This window comes from Austrofundulus limnaeus, unplaced genomic scaffold (genome assembly GCF_001266775.1).
Source record: "Austrofundulus limnaeus strain Quisiro unplaced genomic scaffold, Austrofundulus_limnaeus-1.0 Scaffold580, whole genome shotgun sequence".
NCBI classification, from domain to species: domain Eukaryota; kingdom Metazoa; phylum Chordata; class Actinopteri; order Cyprinodontiformes; family Rivulidae; genus Austrofundulus; species Austrofundulus limnaeus.
The window spans coordinates 105,118-110,383 of record NW_013952982.1 but is presented as its reverse complement, the minus strand read 5'-3'; the positions used below and the strand labels follow the sequence as shown (position 1 = coordinate 110,383).

Genomic DNA, 5,266 nt, shown 5'->3' with positions numbered 1-5,266 from the left:
ATATGAGTTTGTATGTAATGTATGAATATAATATACAAGTTTCACTTTTTAAATGGAATTACTGAAATAAATCTACTTTTTCATGATATTCTAATTTTATGACCAGCACCTGTATACTCAATGTTTTCTCTGAGTCATGGTCAGTGTCTGTTATCATCTACACTGTTTGTTATTGTTTACTTTTGGTTACAGCGCCTTGCTTAGTTCCTGCTCTCCGTCAAGGTTTCCACAACAGACTACTTCAGGTCATTCCTGTCTGATAAGAGAATCTGCTTCCTCTTCTGTACTCTTCACATGTGGAGTTCCACAAGGATCTATTCTTGGTCACAATTTATATTCCATTTACATACTCCCCTTAAGCTCCATCTTCAGAAAACTTAACATTTCATTTAATTTATTTCAGACAACACTTAGATCTACCTACATTTAAAACCTTTTTTTTTCTTGTTGGGGTAAAAGCGTGGATGGCTTCCAACTTCCTAAATTTCAACAAGGATGAGGAGAAAGTTATTTTTGGATACAATGGAATAGATCTGAGCAGCAGTCATTTATTTAAAGTGAAATCCTTTTGATCTTTTAATGATTTTGAACAAGTGATTCACATTTTATTACCTCCCAACTGGATCTCTGTAACCCTCTGTATGTTGGTGTTGGTCAGGCCGGTCACAGAACACTGAAGCTCATAGTTTAACACAAACAAAATGGAATGAGCACATCTCCTTGGTGTTCATTTTTCATTATTGACTGTTTATCTAAAGCCAATCCTGGTCTGGTGGTCCACTGTTCTACATGTTTTAGATGTTTCCCTACTTCAACGCACCTGACTGAAATGAATGAGACAACTAACTTCTGCTAAGATTGATGACTATTTTTGAATCAAGTGTGTTAAGAAATTTAATGGGTACTAATTTGTATATTGAAGTACATTTTAAAATGCAGGTCTGACCAGTGTGTCAAAAGGTCAGTCAAGTGTCTAATGTTGTGTTTGTGCTGTTTCAAGTTTAATCGTCTTCAGTCTCCAACAGACTGACAGCAGACAGACAGCAGACAGCTATTTGTCACAGATATCCATAGTTCCTCAGTTCTTTAATATATTTTCCCCACACTTCCCTTTTACTCGGGATAGTTTCTGTGTCATTAGAACAACAAACCTTGACAGCAATAATCTTGCTGCCAGGTGTGATAGACAGATGAAGCAGGACATTGACAGTGTAGTGTCCGGTCACTGCGCAGGACTGAAGGTGAAACACAGGAAAGAAGTTCAAATTTCCATCAAAAGTCTGTTCACGATGAGCAGCTGCCCCCTTTAGGCTCAATAAAACACCTCTGCTTTATTTCTTCAAAGTCACCACCATGGTTGCAGCATGGTACACAGTAAAAAAAAAAAAAAAACACTTTCAAGTATGAGTTTGTCCACGTTGTGATTTATTAGATTAGAGATTGTTCTCTTCACCCTTATGATTTATTATCTCCAGCTCAAAAGTTGACCAAGGGTTGAGAAAACATGTTTTCTTCTTTAGGACATGATGAGCTTTTGTTTAAATAGATAAAGAAAACAGTTTTAAGTAAGAATTTAATTCAATAATCTTTACCACAACAAAATAAGGGGACAAAAATCCCACAACTAGATCTGATGAGGATTAGCAGAAAGACAAGTGACTGATGAGAATCTGGACATCTAAAAACATGAAAATGTAGCTGAAACAGATAAGAACTAAAACTCGACAGGTGTGATGATTAAGAAACAATGACTTATTACCCCAGTTTTCAAAAATTTTTAGAGAAATTGTTACTAGATTAGCACAATTTAAAGTAGCAGTCAGTATAGGTTCAGAGCACATAGTTCTACATCAATGCTCTCATGGAAATGATAGAAGAGATAACAACTGCTGTTGATAAAAAAACAGTACTACTGTTTATGTTGATTTAAAGAAAGCATTCAAGGCCACTGACCAGAGTATTCTTCTTGAAAAGCTGAATACATGTGGCATAGAGGACCAGCACTACAGTGGGTATCTAACTATTTGAAAGATAAGAAAAAGTTTGAACAAATAAATAAAGTAAGATCTGAATGCTGTAACATCACATGTGGAGTCCCTGAAGGTTCTGTGCTTCATCCAAAGTAATTTTTTATATGTGAATCATTTGGTAAATGTGTCAGGGCTTTTTAAATGTGTTTTGTTGACAGATAATACCACGTCTTTTTGTTTGTGTTAAGATATAGAATGGATGTCGGAAATGATGCAGGCAGTATTTGTAAAAATTCAAACTTGATTTAAACTTAATAAATAATCATTAAATTTAGATAAAACTAACTGATATTTAGTAATAGAAAGAAAATTGTCATTGTTAGAGTAGATGGTGTTGAGATTTGTAGAGTGAGGTGAAATTTTTGGGTGTCATCATTGCTGAAAAGCTAACATGGAAACCTCACGTAAATTTATTTAAGAATAAAAATAGCTAAATCTATTGCAGTATTGTACAAAGTAAGGAAGTTAGTCAATGGTAAAGCTCTGTATATGTGGTATAATGCAATAATTGTTCCACAGTTAATCTATTGTATTGTGTTTAGCAGTGTTCTTGCAGACAAGTGTAGGGGGTAGGGCTTAAGTGAATTAAGCTGTTCCTACATCTCTCATACATGAAGTGTGAGGAAAGTTTTACCAAGGTATTTTCTCATTACTTTTAATATCTTGACTGTGCGAAGTGAAAAGTGACACAATAAGTTAACGATCAGACGAGCTCAAGTTGATTCATAAAAGACTATGCAATCATTTATTTACACAAATTGAACAGATCATAAGTACACCTGATTGTGGTTATTCCTATAACAAGCTTCAAAGTTAAATGAGATAAAAACTCGCGTCCGAATTTTAATTCACATCAGCTCAGAATACTTATATAGAACAGTAAAACGTCAATTCTGATGTTACAACCAAACAATTTTACCGGCACTTTAGTTTAAGTTTTGGCAAATAAAGACAAAGGAAAGGAGGAAAGTAAGGTTAGTGTTATACTAAGTTTTACTTTATCAAGAGTGTAGCCAACCGGATCAGCACGTTCCTTCTGCACTCAGAATCCACATGACACGTCACCCCGAACACACTCAGCTTTTACCTGGTGATGGCTTCTTAACCAAACCCTGGGTAGTCACTGCTTCTCCTCCGATCAGTCAGGGAAGTTTTTAATCGGCCCGCTCACTGTTCCTTGGCGAAAAGGTGTTATTTCAGGTAACTTTTCGTCTGTTTCAATCCAAGCCAGAAAGATTCAAGCGGTACATCCGGTGCCTTCTTTCAAAATAAAATCTCCCCTCGGGAGATAAAACACTTTGGAGACTTGCAGTCTCGGGTGGGACATTCGGCTGGCGTGCCAAGCCCCGGCCGTTAGATCTTCCCTAACTGGCTTATGGGCAAGACCTAACGACCCAAACTGGCTTCTCCGGAGAGAAGCTGAGTATTCCTTCCTAGTTTGGCATCCAGGAAGAAGTGTGTCCGTCACTCAAAGACGTCTGTGTTAGTAATAGAAGCGGACTACTTTGGTTCTGCCCTCAGGCTTAAGATGAGTCAGAGAAAGGAAGAGAGATAGAGACTTGCCAGCCAGGTGCCAGCTCAAGGCTAAAATTCTGTGGTTGTTCAACAACAGAATATGATAACCTCTTTTCAACTTTTCTTCTGATGGACTCTAAGAGAAATCACTGCAAACCATGTATGATGATTAATTAACATTTCTGTTTAAGTAATCAGTTTTGAACCTTTTGTTAGTCCAGATAAATGAAAGATTTTCTCAAGAAAATTCACAATTACATTACTGTGTTCCCAGATAAAATAAAAACAACGTTTTATATAAAAACCCAATGAAAACATGGTTATGATTTTCTCTGTGATTTTTTTAAACCATTAATTAATCTTTTAGGCACAATTAAAGAGTAGAAGTGATTCCACATTTCTTGTGACATTCATTATCACGATTTAACAAAGGCATAAACATTCTTAGTAAAAAAATAAATGAATCACGAACAGAAAAGATTGTTCTGTCCATTATCTGATTAAGAGAACTGAGAAATTCTCCTAGGTTGAAATGACCTGTCATGGTCTAAATAGAGTTCAGTTTGTGACAGAGTTCCTGTCTTCTCGTCAGGCCTGTGCGAGGCCTGCTTCAAAGCATTAAATCTTGTTTCTTCACTCGAGGTGACCCCTACAGAAGAAAGTTTGTTTGACACATTTGCCAACACCAAAACGTACATCTTACAACAACTAAAATTTGATGTCACTCCATGTTTGTTTCCTTTTTGTAAAGACGGAAGTTGAGCTCTACAGTACGTCTTCTTTTGAGGTTTTTGTGTTGATTCCTTCGGTGGTTCTAGGTGCAGCAGCACCACAGCCCAGAGTGGGAAAAGGTTGTTCTCACGGTTTAGTGTGTTTGACAAAGTGCAGTGTAAATGTGAACAGCACAAACTAAAACGTAAATAAATCGTGCAGTTTTGGTCCCCAATCGGCCCAAGTTTGTCAGACTATTAGTTTGAGAAGATAACCTAAAAAACAAAAATGTTATGGCTCACCAAAAACTCAAAGTATGTTTATGTAGTGTAAGCAGTGACAAAGTCATTTCTTTGTCTATAAAAACTAAAATAGTAAGGCATATTATACATGTTTTGCCATCAGACCATTGGTGAAGTGTTGCTCTGTGATTTGACTTCCAAAAAAAGTCCGCATGGTCTGTTGTTGGAAGCAGTCTGGGAATCTTAAACAGCATATGCGCCAAACCACGTGGCCTAATGGATAAGGCGTCTGACTTCGGATCAGAAGATTGAGGGATCGAGTCCCTTCGTGGCTGTTTCAAAAGCAGACAGTGTTCTTGCAGGCAACTGATTCAAATGAGAAAATAAAATTCTGAGTTCACACAAGCCATGTTTAGTCTGCTTTAATCAAACTCTAGTTTGTTTGCCTAAAAAGTCTGGTTTGTTTGTAATTAAACTCTGATGCGAAGGAAAATGGCAAAATCTAGTCCACCTGACAACCTGCTTCTTGGTTCAAAGTTAACTCCAGTGCGGTTCGATTGCTTTTGTGAACACCAAGCGGACCAGACACCAATTGAAAGTTGGAAGCGGTCAGTAACACAGGACTTTCTGAGTAATAAAGTTAGACATATCTTGTAAACACCTTGCTTTACATCAGTGCTGCGAAGTTGGATGCACTCTTAGTCGGTGAATGCCACCTCACACAAACTAGTCTCAGTAGCTTGGTGCAAATAAAACATACTCTGTGGT

General features: G+C 37.1%; 1 non-coding gene across 1 annotated transcript; it reads left to right on the top strand.

The window, feature by feature from the left end:
* The first annotated feature begins 4,760 nt into the window (after nt 1-4,760).
* On the top strand, nt 4,761-4,833 carry trnar-ucg (transfer RNA arginine (anticodon UCG)). The gene has a single exon. It is a non-coding gene; the product is annotated as a tRNA-Arg (tRNA).
* The last annotated feature ends 433 nt before the right edge of the window (nt 4,834-5,266 follow it).